At 42.3% G+C, this 24,708-nt stretch overlaps 1 protein-coding gene across 1 annotated transcript in view; it reads right to left on the minus strand.

The window, feature by feature from the left end:
• LOC126162136 (male-specific lethal 3 homolog) overlaps positions 1–24,708 on the minus strand; it is a 142,249-nt gene that overhangs the window by 42,144 nt on the left and 75,397 nt on the right. The gene's annotated exons all lie outside the window — the stretch shown is intronic.

Genomic DNA, 24,708 nt, shown 5'->3' on the forward strand with positions numbered 1-24,708 from the left:
TCCCTTATATATATCCATGACTGAATGACCATGGCCTACAAAAAGTGGCACAATGGCCTATGTATGTACATGGTATGTACACTGAAGACCAAAGAAACTGGTACGCTAGCCTAATATTGTGTAGGGGCCCCGGCGAGCATGCAGAAGTGCCACGCCACAACACAACACAGACGCGACTAATGTCTGAAATAGTGCTGAACGGAACAGACACCATGAATCCTGCAGGGCTGTCCATAAATCCATAAGGGTATGAGGAGGTGGAGATCTCTTCTGAACACAAGTTTGAAGGCACCCCAGATATACTCAATAATGTTCACGTCTGGGGAGTTTGGTGGCCAGGAGAAGTATTTAAACTCAGAAGAGTGTTCCTGGAGCCACTTTGTAGCAATTGTGGACGTATGGGGTGTTGCATTGTCCTGGATGCAGGTGATCAGACAAGATGCTTACGTACATGTCACCTGTCAGAGTCGTATCTGGATGTATCAGGGTCCCATATCACTCCAACTGTACATGCCCCAAACCGTTACAGGCCAGCTTCAACAGTCCCCTGTTGATAGGCAGGATCCATGGATTCATGAGATTGTCTCCATACCCGTACATGTCGGTCTGATACAATTTGAAACATGACTCATCCAACAAGGCAAAATATTTCCAGTCATCAATAGTCCAATGTCGGTGTAGACAGGCCCCGGCAAGACGTAAAGCTATGTGTCGTGCAATCATCAAGGGTACAAGAGTGGGCCTTCAGCTCAAAAAGCCCATCCCATGTTGTTGTTTTGTCAATTGGTTTGCATGCTGACAGTTGTTGATGGCCCAGCACTGAAATCTACAGTGATTTGCAGAAGGGTTGACTTCTGTCACATTGAACGATTCTCTACAGTCGTCGTTGGTCCCATTCTTGCAAGATCTTTTTCCGGCCGCAGCGATGTTGGAGATTTGATATTTTACCAAATTCCTGATATTCACAGTACACTCATAAAATGGTGGTACAGGAAAATTCCCACGTCATCACTACCTCAGAGATGCTGTGTCCCATTGCTTGTGCACGAACTATAACATGACATTCAAACTCACTTAAATCTTGATAGCCTGCCACTGTAGCAGCAGTAACTGGTCTAACAAATGCGTCAGACACTTGTCTTATACAGGTGTTGCTGAACCCCCAGCACCATATTCTGCCTGTTTACTTATCTCTGTATTTGAATACGCATGCCAGTTTCTTTGGCACTTCCGTTTGATATGTGTATTAGAATTTCTTCTTTATAACAAGTAACAGTTATTGAACTTTAAAAATTTTTGTAATACTTTTCTCAGTTCAGAAGGTGGCTATTTAACTTGCTGATACTATACGGATTGGGAGGGGGGGGGGGGGGGGGTTGGTTGGTTGGTGGTGTTAGATGAGGCTTAGGATCAAATACAATAGATTCATGTGGATGTAGCAAGCAATAGTTATACAACGTATAGACTAGTGTGTATAAATGCATGGTACAAATCTTAGGACTGAAGATCACAACACACCAACTCCTTAAAAGGATATTGGCCCGTGAATCTATCTGGGACGGCTCACAGTGGCTCTAGGCAAATGGGAGTGTAATGTATCATTGTTGGCCATCAGCAATATTCACATGTTGGTTTCAGAAAGAGAACCACAGTAGCCTCTTTTTTCCCAACTAAGGGTGTAACCTACAAGAGATGCTCTTGTTAAGCCAAGAAAACCAATGGAGAGCTGAGTAACAAGCAGGAAGCTCGGCACAGAAACTGAACAGTGCTGGAAATAATAAAGCTGATTTTAGCAGTGCTTAACACATTGTGAAACATCGCTTACCAAGTCAACATTATTTTAATTGCTAATTGCATGGAGGAAAGTTCAGCAGATGCTACCACCCCTGGTGACAACCAATTCATCATTGCAGCCGACATGTGCAGGCTTTCCGGTTCTGTAGCTGCTGCACCAATATGCTTTCATGTACTGGACACGCCTAGATACACGATCCACCACAGGGAATGGAATTTCTTTGAAAACATCAATGTAAACTTGCTCATAAAACCAGACAACTTCAACACCCCAATAACACACTTTCTCAACATCGACTTAATAGAAGAAATTAAAAAACAAAGATTACCGCTGAATGTAGCTTCCAGTCTCAGGGTTACAAGATGCTTGAATGCAAACTTGGCAAGTGTGTAATGGGAAGTACCCCCTCATCTCGGTACAGGTTTATTGTCAACAACAGGTTTCTCCCCCCCCATGAACCATGGACCTTGCCGTTGGTGGGGAGGCTTGCGTGCCTCAGCGATACAGATAGCCGTACCGTAGGTACAACCACAACGGAGGGGTATCTGTTGAGAGGCCAGACAAACGTGTGGTTCCTGAAAAGGGGCAGCAGCCTTTTCAGTAGTTGCAAGGGCAACAGTCTGGATGATTGACTGATCTGGCCTTGTAATAATAACCAAAACGGCCTTGCTGTGCTGGTACTGCGAACGGCTGAATGCAAGGGGAAACTACGGCCGTAATTTTTCCAAAGGGCATGCAGCTTTACTGTATGATTAAATGATGATGGCGTCCTCTTGGGTAAAATATTCCGGAGGTAAAATAGTCCCCCATTCGGATCTCCGGGCGGGGACTACTCAAGAGGATGTTGTTATCAGGGATGAAAACTGGCGTTCTACGGATCGGAGCGTGGAATGTCAGATCCCTTCATCGGGCAGGTAAGTTAGAAAATTTAAAAAGGGAAATGGATAGGTTAAAGTTAGATATAGTGGGAATTAGTGAAGTCCGGTGGCAGGAGGAACAAGACTTCTGGTCAGGTGACTACAGGGTTATAAACACAAAGTCAAATAGGGGTAATGCAGGAGTAGGTTTAATAATGAATAGGAAAATAGGAGAGCGGGTAAGCTACTACAAACAGCATAGTGAACGCATTATTGTGGCCAAGATAGATACGAAGCCCACACCTACTACAGTAGTACAAGTTTATATGCCAACTAGCTCTGCAGATGACGAAGAAATTGAAGAAATGTATGATGAAATAAAAGAAATTATTCAGATAGTGAAGGGAGACGAAAATTTAAGTCATGGGTGACTGGAATTCGAGTGTAGGAAAAGGGAGAGAAGGAAACGTAGTAGGTGAATATGGATTGGGGCTAAGAAATGAAAGAGGGAGCCGCCTGGTAGAATTTTGCACAGAGCACAACTTAATCATAGCTAACACTTGGTTTAAGAATCATGATAGAAGGTTGTATACATGGAAGAACCCTGGAGATACTAAAAGGTATCAGATAGATTATATAATGGTAAGACAGATTTAGGAACCATGTTTTAAATTGTAAGACATTTCCAGGGGCAGATGTGGACTCTGACCACAATCTATTGGTTATGACCTGTAGATTAAAACTGAAGAAACTGCAAAAAGGTGGGAATTTAAGGAGATGGGACCTGGATAAACTGACTAAACCAGAGGTTGTACAGAGTTTCAGGGAGAGCATAAGGGAACAATTGACAGGAATGGGGGAAAGAAATACAGTAGAAGAAGAATGGGTAGCTTTGAGGGATGAAGTAGTGAAGGCAGCAGAGGATCAAGTAGGTAAAAAGACGAGGGCTAGTAGAAATCTCTGGGTAACAGAAGAAATATTGAATTTAATTGATGAAAGGAGAAAATATAAAAATGCAGTAAATGAAGCAGGCAAAAAGGGATGGCTAGAGGACAAATGTAATGATGTAGAGGCTTATCTCACTAGAAGTGAGATAGATACTGCCTACAGGAAAATTAAAGAGACCTTTGGAGAAAAGAGAACCACTTGTATGAATATCAAGAGCTCAGATGGAAACCCAGTTCTAAGCAAAAAAGGGAAAGCGGAAAGGTGGAAGGAGTATATAGAGGGTCTATACAAGGGCGATGAACTTGAGGACAATATTATGGAAATGGAAGAGGATGTAGATGAAGACGAAATGGGAGATACGATACTGCGTGAAGAGTTTGACAGAGCACTGAAAGACCTGAGTCGAAACAAGGCCCCCGGAGTAGACAACATTCCATTGGAACTACTGACGGCCTTGGGAGAGCTAGTCCTGACAAAACTCTACCATCTGGTGAGCAAGATGTATGAAACAGGCGAAATACCCTCAGACTTCAAGAAGAATATAATAATTCCAATCCCAAAGAAAACAGGTGTTGACAGATGTGAAAATTACCGAATAATCAGTACTAACACGAATTCTTTACAGACGAATGGAAAAACTAGTAGAAGCTGACATCGGGGAAGATCAGTTTGGATTCCGTAGAAATACTGGAACACGTGAGGCAATACTGACCTTACGACTTATCTTAGAAGAAAGATTAAGGAAAGGCAAACCTACGTTTCTAGCATTTGAAGACTTAGAGAAAGCTTTTGACAATGTTGACTGGAATATTCTCTTTCAAATTCTAAAGGTGGCAGGGGTAAAATACAGGGAGCGAAAGGCTATTTACAATTTGTACAGAAATCAGATGGCAGTTATAAGAGTCGAGGGACATGAAAGGGAAGCAGTGGTTGGGAAGGGAGTAAGACAGGGTTGTAGCCTCTCCCCGATGTTATTCAATCTGTATATTGAGCAAGCAGTAAAGGAAACAAAAGAAAAATTCGGAGTAGGTATTAAAATCCATGGAGAAGAAATAAAAACGTTGAGGTTCGCCGATGACATTGTAATTCTGTCAGAGACAGCAAAGGACTTCGAAGAGCAGTTGAATGGAATGGATGGTGTCTTGAAAGGAGGATATAAGATGAACATCAACAAAAGCAAAACGAGGATAATGGAATGTAGTCGAATTAAGTCGGGTGATGTTGAGGGTATTAGATTAGGAAATGAGACACTTAAAGTAGTAAAGGAGTTTTGCTATTTGGGCAGCAAAATAACTGATGATGGTCGAAGTAGAGAGGATATAAAATGTAGACTGGCAATGGCAAGGAAAGCGTTTCTGAAGAAGAGAAATTTGTTAACATCGAGTATAGATTTAAGTGTCAGGAAGTCATTTCTGAAAGTATTTGTATGGAGTGTAGCCATGTATGGAAGTGAAACATGGACGATAAATAGTTTGGACAAGAAGAGAATAGAAGCTTTCGAAATGTGGTGCTACAGAAGAATGCTGAAGATTAGATGGGTAGATCACATAACTAATGAGGAAGTATTGAATAGGATTGGGGAGAAGAGAAGTTTGTGGCACAACTTGACCAGAAGAAGGGATTGGTTGGTAGGACATGTTCTGAGGCATCAAGGGATCACCAATTTAGTATTGGAGGGCAGCGTGGAGGGTAAAAATCGTAGGGGGAGACCAAGAGATGAATACACTAAGCAGATTCAGAAGGATGTAGGTTGCAGTAGGTACTGGGAGATGAAGAAGCTTGCACAGGATAGAGTAGCATGGAGAGCTGCATCAAACCAGTCTCAGGACTGAAGACCATAACAACAACAAAAGGTTTCTAGATTAAATCACCAGCTTTTCCTCCACTGACAACAGAGTCAACCTTACCTTTGGAATACGACTGGAATATGCACATTTACAATGATATGGATCTTATTCATTCATCCAAACAAACAAGACCCAAATGGTTAATCTTACCCTAGCCAGAGGGCACTGTGGTGCTGCTGCGGCCAGCTGCCTGCCGTGTTTGCAAGGGAGCGTCGGTCTGGAGGAGGAACTCTTAATTGCGGATGTCTGGGAGTGTACAGGAGGCCATGCCATTTTGTTTATGTTCTGCGTGACTCGTGTCACGTGTGATGCATTGTTAAGGTTGTGATAGCAGCCAATGTTACTGTCTTGGTCGCAGATGGATCAAAGGGGATGAGGCCTGGTTGTCCATTGAAACTCCTACCCTACAGATGTCGTCAGACTTAAAGTAAGATGTTTTGACCATTATTTTGCGTTATTTGCAAGCAACTGGGCATTCCAGCATCTACAATAGTTTTTGGTGAAGTTTATTTGTTCATCGGTGTGTAAATGACTAAACAAGGAGCAGTTTATTTAACGTGCACCTTATGCTCATGTTCTGCGTGTGCTGTTTGTGAGTGTAAGCTTGATCTCACCTTGTCTGTTGATTTTGAGCACATCATCAAATACTGGATCCAAGTAGTGACTTTCAATTAATTAGCTGGATTCTTCCTTTTCCTCATCACGATGTGTGTTAAATGGCAAGGTAGAACTGTAAACCTTAACTTGCGACCTCATTTACTTGGCTTCAATAACAGAGCCTAACCTGTTAATTAATTACGGCTTGTCGTAAACAAAGGTATTTAAGTATGTTGTTTTAAAATTTTATCTGAAATGTGTCAACGATTTATGTTGCACTAGTTGATTCTGGGGTACGAACGGATGTGTTGGCATGTCTGCTGTGTAAGGGACTCCTGCTAGCTTTGATTACCTTCTGACCAGGGTCCTCGCTCGACGCTTGTTTTTAAATACGCCGCTAACATGGCTAGCGTATGTTGTGGCTATTTTAAATTAATCACTGCTCAATAGCTCAACACAGTTTGTCGGCCATCAGAAGCCATATATGTGTTATTTATTCCTTTATTCTAGTTGATCTATAAACATGCTATTCTTAATCTGTTACCCTAGGTAGCCATTAAGTTGCCATTTTTGGGGTGTTTATATGGGGTGCAGCTCCTTTGAGTATAGATTTGTCAATTTCCAATTTATTATTTTTCTGCCAGTTTTTAATTGTGCTTAAATTTTTTTTTATTGCTATTGAGCTGTACTTAATGTCATATTGTAAAGAAAAGAACTTATTGGATGTTAACTGTCGCTGTAAGGTGTTGTGGACGGTGCACTTTCCTGTTATTCATTTTAATGTTCTAGTCAATGTGTAAACTTCCTAATTATTTTCTCTTTACATGGAGTGTGCCTGCCTTGATGTTATAAGTGACTGTTTCACAACCAGTTCTTTAACGTGCCTACACGCATATTTATATTGATGGGAGAACTTAAAGTGTGTTCCCCTGTTGAGCTTTAATTAAAGTGCAGAAAACTGAATCAGGTGTTTATTATTGTTCTAGTGCTATTATCTGTAAAGTGTAACATGTGACATTTTCCTGGTCTGTTACCAAGCAATGCAAATTGCAGTGAAGCGATGCACTATTTCAGTTGTTCCTGTGATTTCCTATCTCCATGTTGGTTAATCCAAAGTCATAATATTTAATTGTTTAAATATTGGAGGGAGGTGCGTGTGTCCCAATGGTAGCAGAGTGTGGTGGTTTCCTTTCGTAGTTAAGGGGGGGAGGTTTAGATTTGCTTCACTCTCTTGCATTTACTGTGAAGATTTTCAATTTGATACGTTTTCTATTTCCTTGAAATTGTGTTTTACATTCACTTGTAAATTTGACGTGTGTCATGATGGAGCAACGTGATTGTCCCGGTCTGACCTCCTTAAAGGAGGATCAGTTAGTTTACGAAATGCTCATTCGTCAGCAGCATATGCAGGGTACGGTGGTGGACTTGGTCATTAGGTTGCATGGTGCATTGAACAATCCAGTAGTGATTTCCTGTGAACTCATCGGGCAGGTCAGCAACGCCCTACAAGTCATTTGTAGTGCTGTTGATGAATTAAATCAGAATATTACCTTTCTTCACGGAACTCGTGTGACCTCGAGTCAGAGGGGACGGGTGCAGGCCCAGTTGTGCCACTGACACTCTTGTTTACAGGACTTACAATTATTGTCTTTGAATGAAGAACAGCAGGGGTCAGTTAACCATCTTACCCAAGGAGTAAAGGAACTGCAGGTTAAGGCCAGTGTATTAAGATTGGAAGATGTTCATGAAGATGATGCGAGCTTGGCTTCCCTTGGTAACAATAATCAGGGTTTTAGTAGTCAAGTGTTTAAGGGTCAGGGATTGGAGGTGTTTGCCAAATTGCCCAATCCTATTATGTATTTATTGCAAGGGATTTCAGAGTTAATGATTGATGACTTAAGTCAAGTTGAAACGGTTTTGTGGCTTACTGCTAGCCTCAAAATACATACCAGTGCCCTGCAGTTTCCCCAGTTGGTTTTGCTACGTCTTTTGTACCTGTTATGTAAGGGCTTCTTAGTGAAATTCTTTCTGAGGTCTTGTGCAGATGGGCTACCTTATGTGAATTAAGAGACTTGATCATTAAACGTAAACTTTCACCAAGGGTTCGGCAGCATTTAGAGAGCCAATATTATTGGCAATATACTCTCCGAGTATATAGAACGGGTTCAAATGGCGGTAAGGGCTCTCGATATGAAGGTTACTGAACACGACTCTGTCCTAGTCATAGTCCAAGGGATGAGACCTGAGGATCGATCACCGACTCAGTTTGTTTGTAAGCTGATCTCTTATACAGAGTTGAGTCAATTTGTTAGTTCTATTGAGGCACTTAGTTTTGCTGATGAACACCGTTGTGCAAGCTCATCGGATGAAACATCAATATCTGTAGTAATGGAGCCTAAGCTAGGATTGGTTCCTTTTCCTGCCAGTGTCGACGTTTTAGGTGTGGGGTTACCAGTCATTTGGTTCATGACTGTCTGCATCATCGAGCAGCTCTTTCTAGTAAATGATGTCAGAAGAGAAGGGACAACGATTGCGAGGATGGTCCACCCATGGGCTGTGTCCATATTAGAACTGTATTGGGATCGTGGCTTCCCTGCTTGTGTGCCGCACTTAATCATGAGCCCGTTTGTGCCCTATTGGATTCTGGCAACGCTTTTTCCTTGTTTGATTATGGTTGGTATCTTGAATATCATGCCCTATGCAGGTTTCCTCCTTTGTCTCCTTCCATGCAGGGATGTTGGGCAGTGAATGGACAGAAGTTACCTCTGGCGGGGGAGCTAAAGGGGAACATTGCGGTAGACAATTTTTCTTGGCCTATTCATTTGCTTGTAACTAAGAACCTTTCAGTTAGTTTGTTGTTGGGCTGTGACTGTTTGCAAGGTTGGTCTGGTGCTCGATTTTGCGAGTAATACCTTTAGCTTTGCTTTTCGTCCTGCAGAGAAATTTGGATTCTGTTCTTGTTGTAAATCTGTTCCACTTAAAGCCGTTAATAATATTGTTTCGCAGTTTGATGTTGGTCATCTGTCTGATGTGCAGGCATCTCGTTTGCTTCAATTATTACAACATTATCTTCAGGTCTTGACTACTCAATTGGGGGTTACGGATCGTTTGATGGATAATGTTCCAGTCCAGCAGACCCCTTACCGCCTGATGCGGATATTATGTCATAAAATCAGTGAGATGTTGAATAATGGGGTTATCAGACCTTCTACTTCTCCATATGCTTTGCCTATACTCTTGGTCTCTAAGGAGCATGGTAAAGACTATCGACCTGTCATATATTACCGCCACCTTAACCAGAAGGTCATACTAGAGTCTGTACTGATGCTTGATCTTCACAATTGTCTCTCTTGGTTCACTGGAGCACTATTTTTCTGCTCTGGATTTATATCAGGCCGATTACCAGATACCACTTACTGAGGATTCTAAGCCTGTTACCGCATTTGCAACAGATTGGAATCTCTGAGTTCAATCACGTTCCCTTTGGACTTGCTACTGGGGCAGCAGTGCTTTCCTGTCTTTTGGATAATGTGTTGGGTGATCTAAAATTTAACCATGTTTATAATTATTTACACGACGTTGTAGTCTACAGTCGTGACTTTGATCAACACTTACATCATCTGGTGTTGGTTTTAGATCGCTTGAGTGAGGCGGGATCGACTACCAAGCCTGATAAAATTAAATTATGCCATGAAAAGGTTTCCTTCCTTGGGCACTTGGTCTCGGATGATGGCATTAGGATTGATCAGGAGTGTACTGGCAGCTTAAGATGTTTTTGCCCGCCACGTAATAAGAAAGAGATTGCTAGATTTGTTGGAAATGCCAATTATTTTCATAAATTTGTATTTAATTTTGCTCACTTAGCGGCTCCCTTTAATTGTCTGCATGGCAAGAACCAAGTGTTTCAATAGGGCAAGAGTCAGCAGGCAGCTTTTGAAGCAATTAAAACTGCTCTTACCATTCCTCCAGTTCTTGTTGTTCCTGACTTTAGTCAAAGTTTTATTGTCCAAACCAATGCATCCAGAGGTGGGATTGCTGCTACTCTTATACAGGAATTCAATGTTGATATGCGGCCAGTTGCTTATGCCTCAAGGTGTTCGTCTGAGGCGGAAGTAAAGTATTCAGTTTATCAATGTGGAGCCTTAGCTGTTTTGTTTGCCCTTGAAAAGTTCAAATTTTATCTAGAACATCGGGAATTTTCACTGGAGACTGATAACCAGGCACTGAATTGGGTTTTGGCCTGACCCGTCAAAACTGGTAGGGTGGCTCACTGGGCGGTCCGTATATTGGCCTTTCGTTTCAAAGTTCGCCATATACGTGGCGTTGACAATCAGGTCGCTGGTGCCCTCAGTCAGATAATTTCTGAGGAGGAACAGGAACCCTTCGTTCTGAGGAAGTTTTTGTGGCCAATGTCCTCTCTGAGATACCGGAATTATTTAACGACATCAAGGAGAAGCAGGAAGAGGATCCCTGATGGAGCGTCGTTAGGGAAGCTATTCTTTCCGGAAAGCAGATGCCTGGTTACGTTATAAATAGAGGCATCTTGTGTAAGTGGTTGGGAAGACTGGTCAGTTTGACATTTGTCTCCCTCAATGGTTGGTACATCTGGTTTTTGCTTATTTCCAGATTCGCTTGTGGGAGGTCACCTGGAGGTTGCCAAAACCATTGCCAAGGTTAGTCAATAGTTAACTTGGCCTTCTATGAGTCGGGATATTAGGAAGTTGGTAAATAGCTGCCAACTCTGCAAAATTAGTAAACCTGATGATAAGTTATGAGCAGGGCTTTTGCAGTCTGGTTGTTGATGCTTTTAGTCATTTTCTTTGGCTTCTCCCCAGTCCGGGAGAGAGGGGGGGGGGGGGTTTACAACAAACCTTACTGTCCAGCATCCCACCAGAATTTTTGGGATCTTCGAGCCACCTAAAGCATTAAAGCATTAGTCAGCAATAATGCTCCTGCCTTTACATCTCACCAGTTCAAGCGATTTTGTTTTAGTAACTGGGTTCGTCATTTCAGCACTAAACCTTTTTACCTGCAGCCTTCTTTCGTGGAACGGGTTAACCATAATTTGAAGGCGGCTCTTGTTATTTATCATTCCCATTCTCCATCTAAGTGGGATCAATCCTTTTCATGGTTAACTTTGCTTTTAATTCTGTCCGCCATGGGTCTTCTAGGGCCACTCCTGCCTCACTGATGTTAATCTATCCTTCGAATTGTCCACTCACCAATTTATGGCATATCAACGATCTCTTGCCTGTTAGTCATAGACACCCATTCGATCAAGAACAATTGGGAGAGTGTTAGAGCCAATATTCATTGCGATCATGGCCGACACTCCTTTCAGGGACAGGTTGGGGATACAGTTTTTGTTACGAATTTTAATCCTGGAAAGCACTTATCGGCCCAGGCTGGTGGGAAGTTCGCAGCACCCTTCACCAGCTCATATTGTATACAGAAGATTATAAGTCCCATCAACTTCTTGCTTAAACACTCTCATACTGGTGAAGTGCTTAAGGTGCATGTAAATCAGATTAAGCCTTAAGTTGGGTTGGGTAATCTCTAGTTATCGCCTGTTGTGTGGTTCTGGTGGGGGAGGTTGAACTGTGATGAAATGTCATGGCTGGTTCTCTGCGTTTCCTCCTTGTCTGTAGCGCATTCCTTTTGAAATTCCTGCTTCACGCTCTGTTGTTTCCTTACCCTAGCCAGAGGGCGCTGTGGTGTTGCTGCGGCCAGCTGCCTGCTGTGTTTGCGAGGGAGTGTCAGTCTGAAGCAGGAACTCTAATCGCGGACGTCTTGGAGCGTACAGGAGGTCATGCTGTTTTGTTGATGTTTGGTGTGACTCGCATCACGTGTGATGCATCTTTAAGGCCATGATAGCAGCCAATGTTCCTGTCTTGGTCGCAGATAGATCGAAGGAGATGAGGCATGGTTGTCCATTGAAACTCTTATCCTACGGATGTCGTCGGACTTAAAGCAAGATGTTTTGACCATTATTTTGCATTATTTGCAAGCAACTGGGCATTCCAGCGTCTACAGTAATTCGGTAAAGATTATTTCTCCATTGGTGTGTAAATGACTGAACAAGGAGCAGTTTATTTTATGTTCACCTTATGCTCTTGTTCTGCATGTGCTGTTTGTGAGTGTAAACTTGACTCTCACCTTTGTCTGTTGATTTTGAGCACATCGTCAAATACTGGATTCAAGTAGTGACTTTCAATTAATTAGCTGGATTCTTCCTTTTCCTTGCCACAACACGTGTTAAAGGGCAAGGTAGAATTATAAACCTTAACTTGCTACATCCTTTGCGTGGCTTCAATAACAGAGCCTAACCCGTTAACTAATTAAGGCTTGTGGTAAACAAAGGTATTTAAGTATGCAGTTATAAAATTTTATCTGAAATGTGTCAAAGATTTATGTTGCACTAGTTGATTCTGGGGTATGAACGGATGTGTTGGCATGTCTGCTGTGTAAGGGACTCCTGCTAGTTTTGATTACCTTCTGACCAGGGTCCTTGCTCAAGGCTTTACTTTAAATACACTGCTAACTTGGCTAGCATATGTTGTGGCTATTTTAAATTTATCATTGCTCAATAGCCCAACACAGTTTGTCGCCCGTCAGATGCCGTGTATGCGTTATTTATTCCTTTATTCTAGTTAATCTGTAAGTATGCTATTCTTAATTTGTTACTCTAGGTAGCCATTAAGTTGCCATTTTTGGGGTGTTTATATGGGATGCAGTTCCTTTGAGTATAAATCTGCCAATTTCCAATCTATTAAACAATCAAAAACTGGTGGAAAAACAATAAATTGGAAATTGACAAATATATATATATATATAAAAAAACAAAGATGATGTGACTTACCAAACGAAAGCGCTGGCACGTCGATAGACACACAAACAAACACAAACATACACACAAAATTCAAGCTTTCACAACAAACAGTTGCTTCATCAGGAAAGAGGGAAGGAGAGGGAAAGACAAAAGGATTTGGGTTTTAAGGGAGAGGGTAAGGAGTCATTCCAATCCCGGGAGCGGAAAGACTTACCTTAGGGGGAAAAAAGGAAGGGTATACACTCGCGCGCACACACACACATATCCATCCACACATATACAGACACAAGCAGAAATATACAGAGGCAAAGAGTTTGGGCAGAGATGTCAGTCGAGGCGGAAGTGCAGAGGCAAAGATGTTGTTGAATGACAGGTGAGGTATGAGTGGCGGCAAATTGAAATTAGCGGAGATTGAGGCCTGGTGGATAACAGGAAGAGAGGATATATTGAAGAGCAAGTTCCCATCTCCGGAGTTCGGATAGGTTGGTATTAGTGGGAAATATCCAGATAACCCGGACGGTGTAACACTGTGCCAAGATGTGCTGGCCGTGCACCAAGGCATGTTTAACCACAGGGTGATCCTCATTACCAACAAACACTGTCTGCCTGTGTCCATTCATGCGAATGAATAGTTTGTTGCTGGTCATTCCCACATAGAATGCGTCACAGTGTAGGCAGGTCAGTTGGTAGATCATGTGGGTGCTTTCACACGTGGCTCTGCCTTTGATCGTGTACACCTTCCGGGTTACAGGACTGGAGTAGGTGGTGGTGGGAGGGTGCATGGGACAGGTTTTACACTGGGGGCGGTTGCAAGGGTAGGAGCCAGAGGGTAGGGAAGGTGGTTTGGGGATTTCATAAGGGTGAACTAAGAGGTTATGATGGTTAGGTGGACGGCGGAAAGACACTCTTGGTGGAGTGGGGAGGATTTCATGAAGGATGGATCTCATTTCAGGGCAGGATTTGAGGAAGTCGTATCCCTGCTGGAGAGCCACATTCAGAGTCTGATCCAGTGCCGGAAAGTATCCTGTCACAAGTGGGGCACTTCTGTGGTTCTTCTGTGGGAGGTTCTGGGTTTGAGAAGATGAGGAAGTGGCTCTGGTTATTTGCTTCTGTACCAGGTCGGGAGGGTAGTTGCGGGATGCGAAAGCTGTTGTCAGGTGGTTGGTGTAATGGTTCAGGGATTCCGGACTGGAAACGATTCGTTTGCCACGAAGACCTAGGCTGTAGGGAAGGGACCGTTTGATTTGGAATGGGTGGCAGCTGTCATAATGGACATACTGTTGCTTGTTGGTGGGTTTGATGTGGACGGATGTGTGAAGCTGGCCATTGAACAGATGGAGGTCAGCGTCAAGGAAAGTGGCATGGGATTTGGAGTAGGGCCAGGTGAATCTGATGGAACCAAAGGAGTTGAGGTTGGAGAGGAAATTCTGGAGTTCTTCTTCACTGTGAGTCCAGATCATGAAGATGTCATCAATAAATCTGTACCAAACTTTGGGTTGGCAGGCCTGGGTAACCAAGAAGGCTTCCTCCAAGCGACCCATTAATAGGTTGGCGTACGAAGGGGCCATCCTGGTACCCATGGCTGTTCCCTTTAATTGTTGGTATGTCTGGTCTTCAAAAGTGAAGAAGTTGTGGGTCAGGATGAAGCTGGCTAAGGTAATGAGGAAAGAGGTTTTAGGTAGGGTGGCAGGTGATCGGCGTGAAAGGAAGTGCTCCATCGCAGCGAGGCCCTGGACGTGCGAGATATTTGTGTATAAGGAAGTGGCATCAATGGTTACAAGGATGGTTTCCGGGGGTAACGGATTGGGTAAGGATTCCAGGCGTTCGAGAAAGTGGTTGGTGTCTTTGATGAAGGATGGGAGACTGCATGTAATGGGTTGAAGGTGTTGATCTACGTAGGCAGAGATACGTTCTGTGGGGGCTTGATAACCAGCTACAATGGGGCGGCCGGGATGATTGGGTTTGTGAATTTTAGGAAGAAGGTGGAAGGTAGGGGTGCGGGGTGTCGGTGGGGTCAGGAGGTTGATGGAGTCAGGTGAAAGGTTTTGTAGGGGGCCTAAGGTTCTGAGGATTCCTTGAAGCTCCGCCTGGACATCAGGAATGGGATTACCTTGGCAAACTTTGTATGGGGTGTTGTCTGAAAGCTGACGCAGTCCTTCAGCCACATACTCCCGACGATCAAGTACCACGGTCGTGGAACCCTTGTCCACCGGAAGAATGACGATGGACCGGTCAGCCTTCAGATCACAGATAGCCTGGGCTTCAGCAGTGGTGATGTTGGGAGTAGGATTAAGGTTTTTTAAGAAGGATTCAGAGGCAAGGCTGGAAGTCAGAAATTCCTGGAAGGTTTGGAGAGGGTGATTTTGAGGAAGAGGAGGTGGGTCCCGCTGTGACGGAGGACGGAACTGTTCCAGGCAGGGTTCAATCTGGATGGTGTCTTGGGTAGTTGGATCATTAGGGGTAGGATTAGAATCATTTTTCTTCGTGGCAAAGTGATACTTCCAGCAGAGAGTACGATTGTAGGACAGTAAATCTTTGACGAGGGCTGTTTGGTTGAATCTGGGAGTGGGGCTGAAGGTGAGGCCTTTGGATAGGACAGAGGTTTCGGATTGGGAAAGAGGTTTGGAGGAAAGGTTAACTACTGAAATAGGGTGTTGTGGTACCAGATTATGTTGATTGGAATTTTGAGGTTTGGGTGGGAGTGGAGCTGGAAGTAGGAGATTGAGTAGACGGGAGAGACTAGGTTTGTGTGCAATGAGAGGAGGTTGAGGTTTGCTGGAAAGGTTGTGAAGGGTGAGTGAGTTACCTTTCCGGAGGTGGGAAACCAGGAGATTGGATAGTTTTTTTGAGGTGAAGGGTGGCATGCTGTTCTGATTTGCGGTTGGCCTGTTAGGATGCTCTGAACAGCCGGTGTGGATGTGGGAGAGGAAAGATTGAGGACTTTTATTAAGGATAGGAGTTGACGGGTGTGTTCATTGGCTGAGTTGATGTGTAGGTGAAGGATTAGGTGGGTGAGGGCAATGGATTGTTCAGTTTGGAACTGGTATAGGGACTGATGGAAAGAAGGGTTGCAGCCAGAGATGGGAACTTTAAGTGTGAGGCCTTTGGGGGTAATGCCAAATGTCAGACAAGCCTGAGAAAATAAAATATGCGAGCGTAATCTGGCTAGTGTGAAGGCATGTTTGCGGAGGGAATGTAAATAAAACTTAATGGGGTAGTTGTGGGGGTGTTGTGAGGGTGACATGGTATTAGAAGGTGGAAAGTGTAACATGAGGTTGAAATGAAAATGAAAATAACTGGAGAAAGTAACTGGAGATCTGTTGTGAAAAAAGACGAAAAAGTGTTGGTTAAAGCTGGGCTATGTTGATCCTGTGGTGAACTTGGGTTGGTAGACAACGATGTGCACAAAGGTTAGGTGGTTGTGTTGCCGCCAAAACACGTTAAAGGATGGAGAAATTCGGGAAAATTTCGAAATAACTGCATGTAAATGTATTAAAAGGAGTGGTTTTGTGGTGGCAGATTATGAAAATGAGGCTAACAATTGTCTGGCGAAGAAATAATGACGTTAAAACCTGTGGGAAGCGGCTAAAAATTATCAGTGATGTGCGAAAAACGGAAATGGAAATAAAGCGAAAGTTATCAGAACTAGACAAAATGGTTGTTTAATAGGTGAAAGGAACTGTTAGTGGACTAGAAACGGTGGATTTTATAGCAGCGGTAGTGTTGAAAGCGGAAAAAATTTTTTTTGGTTATGGTTTGGTAGTGGGTGACGTACTGTTGAGTATATATAGGCGGGATAAAATTGTATAGTAGATTACGGTAAAAAGGAGAAGGTGAATACAAAGTGAAACTACTGGCAAAAACAAAAAGAGAAAATAAGACGACAGAAAAGATTTCGAAATGCAACAGTGACAATAACAAACGTAATTGTTGGGTTCAAATTAATGATATGAATATAATAGAGGGAAACATTCCAAGTGGGAAAAATATATCTAAAAAGAAAGATGATGAGACTTACCAAACAAAAGCGCTGGCGGGTCGATAGACACACAAACAAACACACAAAATTCTAGCTTTTGCAACCAACGGTTGTCTCGTCAGGAAAGAGGGAAGGAGAGGGAAAGACGAAAGGATTTGGGTTTTAAGGGAGAGGGTAAGGAGTCATTCCAATCCCGGGAGAGGAAAGACTTACCTTAGGGGAAAAAAGGACAGGTATACACTCGCGCGCACACACACACATATCCATCCGCATATACACAGACACAAGCAGACATTTGTAAAGGTAAAGAGTTTGGGCAGAGATGTCAGTCGAGGCAGAAGTACAGAGGCAAAGATGATGTTGAATGACAGGTGAGGTATGAGTGGCGGCAACTTGAAATTAGTGGAGATTGAGGCCTGGTAAATAACGGGAAGAGAGGATATATTGAAGAGCAAGTTCCCATCTCCAGAGTTCGGATAGGTTGGTGTTAGTGGGAAGTATCCAGATAACCCGGACGGTGTAACACTGTGCCAAGATGTGCTGGCTGTGCACCAAGGCATGTTTAGCCACAGGGTGATCCTCATTACCAACAAACACTGTCTGCCTGTGTCCATTCATGCGAATGGACAGTTTGTTGCTGGTCATTCCCACATAGAAGGCTTCACAGTGTAGGCAGGTCAGTTGGTAAATCACGTGGGTGCTTTCGCACGTGGCTCTGCCTTTGATCGTGTACACCTTCCGGGTTACAGGACTGGAGTAGGTGGTGGTGGGAGGGTGCATGGGACAGGTTTTACACTGGGGGCGGTTACAAGGGTAGAAGCCAGAGGGTAGGGAAGGTGGTTTGGGGATTTCATAGGGATGAACTAAGAGGTTACGAAGGTTAGTTGGACGGCAGAAAGACACTCTAGGTGGAGTGGGGAGGATTTAATGAAGGATGGATCTCATTTCAGGGCATGATTTGAGGAAGTCGTATCCCTGCTGGAGAGCCACATTCAGAATCTGATCCAGTCCCGGAAAGTATCCTGTCACAAGTGGGGCACTTTTGGGGTTCTTATGTGGAAGGTTCCAGGTTTGAGGAGATGAGGAAGTGGCTCTGGTTATTTGCTTCTGTACCAGGTCGGGAGGGCAGTTACGGGATGCGAAAGCTGTTTTCAGGTTGTTGGTGTAATGGTTCAAGGATTCCGGACTGGAGCAGATTCGTTTGCCACGAAGACCTAGGCTGTAGGGAAGGGATCGTTTGATGTGGAATGAGTGGCAGCTGTCATAATGGAGGTACTGTTGCTTGTTGGTGGGTTTGATGTGGACGGACGTGTGAAGCTGGCCATTGGACAGGTGGAGGTCAACGTCAAGGAAAGTGGCATGGGATTTAGAGTAGGACCAGGTGAATCTGATGGAACCAAAGGAGTTGAGGTTGGAGAGGAAATTCTGGAGTAGTTGTTCACTGTGAGTGCAGATCATGAAAATGTCATCAATAAATCTGTACCAAACTTTGGGTTGGCAGGCCTGGGTAACCAAGAAGGCTTCCTCTAAGCGACCCATGAATAGGTTGGCGTACGAGGGGGCAATCCTGGTACCCAAGGCTGTTCCCTTTAATTTTTGGTATGTCTGGCCTTCGAAAGTGAAGAAGTTGTGGGTCAGGATGCAGCTGGCTAAGGTAATGAGGGAAGAGGTTTTAGGTAGGGTGGCAGGTGATCGGCGTGAAAGGAAGTGCTCCATCGTAGCGAGGCCCTGGACATGCGGAATATTTGTGTATAAGGAAGTGGCATCAATGGTTACAAGGATGGTTTCCGAGGGTAACAGACTGGGTAGGGATTCCAGGCGTTCGAGAAAGTGGTTGGTGTCAGAGCCACTTCCTCATCTCCTCAAACCCGGAACCTTCCACAGAAAAACCCCAAAAGTGCCCCCACTTGTGACAGGATACTTTCCGGGACTGGATCAGATTCTGAATGTGGCTCTCCAGCAGGGATACGACCTCCTCAAATCCTGCCCTGAAATGAGATCCATCCTTCATGAAATCCTCCCCACTCCACCTAGAGTGTCTTTCCACCATCCACCTAACCTTTGTAACCTCTTAGTTCATCCCTATGAAATCCCCAAACCACCTTCCCTACCCTCTGGCTCCTACCCTTGTAACCGCCCCCGGTGTAAAACCTGTCCCATGCACCCTCCCACCACCACTTACTCCAGTCCTGTAACCCGAAAGGTGTACACGATCAAAGGCAGAGCCACGTGCGAAAGCACCCACGTGATTTACCAACTGACCTGCCTACACTGTGAAGCCTTCTATGTGGGAATGACCTGCAACAAACTGTCCATTCGCATGAATGGACACAGGCAGACAGTGTTTGTTGGTAATGAGGATCACCCTGTGGCTAAACATGCCTTGGTGCACGGCCAGCACATCTTGGCACAGTGTTACACCGTCTGGGTTATCTGGATACTTCCCACTAACACCAACCTGTCAGAACTCCGGAGATGGGAACTTGCCCTTCAGCATATCCTCTCTTCTCGCTATCCGCCAGGCCTCAATCTCCGCTAATTTCTAATTACAATTTGCCGCCGCTCATACCTCACCTGTCTTTCAACATCATCTTTGCCTCTGTACTTCCGCCCCGACTGACATCTGTGCCCAAACTCTTTACCTTTACAAATGTCTGCTTGTGTCTGTGTACATGCGGATGGATATGTGTGTGTGTGCGCGCGCGCGCGCGCGCGCGAGTGTATACCTGTCCTTTTTTCCCCTAAGGTAAGTCTTTCCTCTCCCGGGATTGGAATGACTCCTTACCCTCTCCCTTAAAACCCAAATATATAAGATGATGTGACTTACCAAACGGAAGTGCTGGCAGGTCAATACACACACAAACATACACACAAAATTCAAGCTTTCGCAACCAACAGATGCTTCGTCAGGAAAGAGGGTAGGAGAGGGAAAGACGAAAGGATGTGGGTTTTAAGGGAGAGGGTAAGGAGTCTTTCCGCTCCCGGGATTGGAATGACTCCTTACCCTCTCCCTTAGGGGAAAAAGAGGATATATATATATATATATATATATATATATATATATATATATATATATATATATATATATATATATATATATATATATATATATATATATATATATATATATATATATATGGGTGCAATCTAATTTTTTTTATCACTGTTGAGCCGTGCTTTATGTCATATTGTAAAGAAAGGAACTTCTAGGAGGTTAACTGTCGCCATAAGGTGTTGTGGATGGTGCACTTTCCTGTTATTCATTTTAATGTTCTAGTCAATGTGTAAACTTGCTAATTATTTTCTCTTTACATGGAATGTGCCTGCCTTGATGTTGTAAGTGACTGTTTCACAACCAGTTCTTTAATGCACTGACACGCATATTTATGTTTCTGGGAGAACTTAAAGTGTGTTCCCCTGTTGAGCTTCAACTGAAGTGCAGAAAACCGAATCAGGTGTTTAGTATTGTTCTAGTGCTATTATCTGTCATGTGTAACACATTACATTTACTTTGGTCTGTTATCAAGTGTTACAATAATGCAAATTGCTGTGAAGCCATGCGCTATTTCAGTTGTTCCCGTATTTTCCTATCTCTGTACATATTGGAGGGCAGTGCGTGTGTCCCAGTACAGTCCCCAAGTATACACCTCAAGTGCTTTGATAATAAAGCTGCCTACAGTAGTAAGGATGAATGTCGTATCCTGCGGAACTATTTCATATTCCTCTTCATGTGTGAGGTTCCAAAATTCAGTTACCAGTTCGAAAACAGCATATCCATCTATTCTGCTTTATAATTTCTCACAACAGAAGAGATTAGATCATACATTTACTAAAAACAACATGGCATCAGAGGAAGTCTCAATGACTGCCAAAACGTGTAGAAAAAGTGGAAACAAGGCAACTGGTAAACTACCTGAAACAATCCACAACATCTGGTTAACAGAGCTAACTTCATGTCGCTGGTCCTCCACACTGATTTACCCATTTCATAAGAAAAATGACAGAAGACACTCAAAAATTATAGAGGCACGCCTCTCCTCTTAATAATCTACGAGATTCTATTGAAAAAATTTCCTGATTAGGGCAGGAAAATATAAAGGAAGGTTCAGGAAACGACTTTTATATACTGAACAAATCCTTAAATGAGCTCTCTTTGGATGAAAACATTTAAGTAAGAAATTTCTAGTGACTTCATAGATTTCAAAAAAATTAACAGCCGAACTGACTGAACAACTCTTCTTGAAATTTTGTTAGAATTTGGTTTAGGCAACAAAATAAGGTGCATTGTCTAACTGACTCTTAAAGGTACCACCTCAAATGTGAAGTACATGGGAGGGATTTCAGATGCTGCTGAAATCAGTTCGGGATTTAGGCATTGATATGGACTTGTTTTTGTGTGTCAACTGTGCACTTGAGAAAGTCATCCATAAATAGTGGAGAGGAATGTTGAAAATGGGGTCACAGGTTTGGCCACCGAAACATTAATTTGACACTTGACTGCCTAATCTTTGATGATATCTCACTTTTGTTTCTGGTCAGTCATGTCTGCAGAACAAGTCAATGTACTGAAGACAAGTGGCAAAGGCTCTCACCCAAGAAAATGTAATGTACAATAAACATTGAAGTCAACACCCAGAAATTTAAGGCTAGAAAAAGAGGAAATTTGAAATACTTACAAGAATGGGTAGATTTCAACACCTCCACTGAAGAAGTCTCTGAATGACCGAACAGAAAAATGGGAACAACATACTTAACGGAACACATCGACAAGAAAAAAAATCAACATCCATTAACACCAAGATGCAATAATACTGCACAGTAATACGACTGGAGGACCTAACACTACAGAATGCCTTGCTATGAACAGAAAAGATATGACAGAGAAATTAGACAATAAGAGAGAAATTCTAGGTTCCATCAAAGAACATAGTGATATCAGAAGATTATAAACATATTAAGCCTACACACATGAAAAAACAGGCACCGTTTTATATGATCACATTGTTCATATGAGTCCTAAAAAAACTGAGCAATCAGGTCCTCCATGACTTCCTCAACAAGAAAATCAAAGAGGAAAGGTTAACAGACATAGGAAAAGACCTGCAAGATGTGGCAATAATGCAGGAGAATATCCAAAAATGAAGTTTGTGTTCCAAGGAAAGGTACACCCAAAAACTACTAAAACATGGACTAAGCAAGTAAGAGTGGAAGTCCAAGTAGAAAATGGGGGTGGAGGAAGCACTATTATAATAGAGTGGTCCTTTACCTGGCCAGAAGAAGAAGAAGAAGAAGAAGAAGAAGAAGAAGAAAAAGAAAATATGTAAGTTTGTAGAAAAGTACGTGCAACTGAATGGACTAAATACACTCAAATGTTAAAAGAAGGGAGACTATTAACTAACAAAGTATGTTCACTCTGCATACTGCTGTTACCAGTTACCTTGTTTATCCAAGTATAAGACGACCCTGAATTAAAACCCCCTCTTTTTTCCCCCTTCTTTCTTTACAACAAGCTCCTTGACAAAAAAATTTTTTTTAACATATTCTCACTAGTCAAAATCACAAAGTGGTTTACTGACAAACCATCTGCCAAAAAGATAACATTATACCTATTCATAACTTATAACTTAAGCCATTGCTTGATATCTTCATTTTAATAACACAAAGAAAATAAAATAAACAAAAAGAAATGGTTTAAATTAATTTTTATGTTCACAATCTTCTTGCTTACAAAGCCTGTCATCTGTGGTGACACTATCTTTAATCATCATCATATTCCTAATAGCACAGCTATAAAATTTATATCCTTGTTGTTACAAATATTGGTTGTTTCTGCAAGAGATGTTGTAACTTCTGAGGTTGTGGTTATGGTGGGGCCTGAGAACACTTGTTTTTTCCAAATGCACAGAAGATTTTTCTTCTACACTGACATCAAAATATTACAATGTCTCTTAATTCCAAATATGTCTGCTCGCCGCTCTCTCACTGACTGCATAGAACCAGCAGGTGACATAACACCTTTCCTTCCCATCATATCTCACAGTGAATGAACATCGACAACATTGCTGCATGGAACGTGGAAGTGCACCACTGGTCCCAATCTTGACTTACAATCATCTGCAATTTTATAGTCCAATTATAAAGTCAAGTCAATTCCGATTATAAATGGATTTTTTTGTAGTAAAGCTTAAGTATGCAGTATGTATTTCCAAGGTTGGCAGCACAACAAAATTTGCTGACTGCTCACCATTTCCAGTTCTCAGCCTAGCTAGTGTAAAGATATCCCCTTCAACCATTCCGTATGTAGTGCTATGCTTGAGCAACTGTGAAATACACTCTGTAGTGTCTTCTAGGGTGCAGGTCATACATAACAACAGCAACTAATACATAAATAAAAGATTGAATTCATGATTCAGACCAATTCTCAAACTTAAGTTCATCCTGCGATCTAGTGATGTCAACTCCGCGACAGATCTTGCCACTGTAATTTATTCTCACAATGACAAATTATAATCAGTTTAATATTATTTATTTCATTTGTTAGACTTTTAAATCTGGGTTACTTTTCTTTCTTGTTTCAGCTGAATGTACCATCTTGTTCTAAAGTGATTAAATGCTGGTAACATTTTAAACCGGTATTCTAATATGTGAACAGCAACCGAATTTCTGATTTGGAACCTATTACAGTCTCTCTTACCGAAACGAAATACTGACTTAGGAACAAAATCAAGTAATGGTTTTTGAAGAACTGCATTTTTGCTTTTGTGTGTTACTTTACTTAAAAAGCAGTAGAAATTTTTGTATGAGAACTGTTGTTGCAAACCTGTTCAAATACATCCCTGTAAGATGACAGAAATTAATGTCATTTCCTACAGCATTTCACTCATTTGTCAAATTTTCAGCAGACCGATAGACTGTTGTTGTGGCTAGTTTATTGTTTCTCACATATCCCTTGCACTAGTGCCACATGAGTCTAAAGTCACATGGTCAAATGTCACGTGATTGTTCGAGCAATGTCAATACCATATAGAGTGAAATTGATTTAGTATCGACAGCATTTCAGCTTCCATGTAAAATTTGACCATTTGATTCTGGTACAAATTAAAATATTACAGAGATATATTTACTATCAGATTTCTGTGACACAGTCTGCAATAATGTTCACAGTTTGATATATATTCTCTTACTTAAAAAAGAAAGTAGCAAAATAATAACTGCTTGTAAGTGTGAAAAAAGGTTATGTTTCTACTGCATTGTCACAGCTATTACCAACAAAGAAATATTTAAAAAGATGTGATTGAAGTGTCACAAATTTTCTATATTTAAAGTTCAATTCAGTTTGATGAAATACAGCACTGCAGAATGTGCATACAGAATGGAAACTGTTTTACACTTCAGGAACAGAAAGGTGAAAAGAACTTCAGCATGAAATAATAATTTACATGCCATTGAAAAATCTATGCTTTTTCTTTAATGTATAATTTGAAAGCTATGTGTCAAACCCCGGAGTGGTTGTGCTCAAGTTAGTTTGCTTTAGCCTAGGAGATTCACAACTGACGGCCTAAATGTCAACTAATACAACTGTCACCTCACCTGAACTAGACTGCAAACAACGTTTCTTACTACACCTGGGAAGCAGTTGAACCCGGAATGTTAAGGCTGCACAGGAGATACGCAACATCTAATTTTGGTGACATGACTTTCACTGGCACTTTAAGTAATATAGTGTTGCAGACATGGGGCAATGATATGGTAAGTGAATCCTACAGTTTCAAATTATAGAAGTCTGTACCTGCTGATGTACTGTGAATGTTCAGGATTTTAATGATAAGGTTGAAGGCAATCATTGCAGTAACTCT

The sequence above is a fragment of the Schistocerca cancellata genome, chromosome 2 (genome assembly GCF_023864275.1).
Source record: "Schistocerca cancellata isolate TAMUIC-IGC-003103 chromosome 2, iqSchCanc2.1, whole genome shotgun sequence".
In the NCBI taxonomy this organism is placed as follows: domain Eukaryota; kingdom Metazoa; phylum Arthropoda; class Insecta; order Orthoptera; family Acrididae; genus Schistocerca; species Schistocerca cancellata.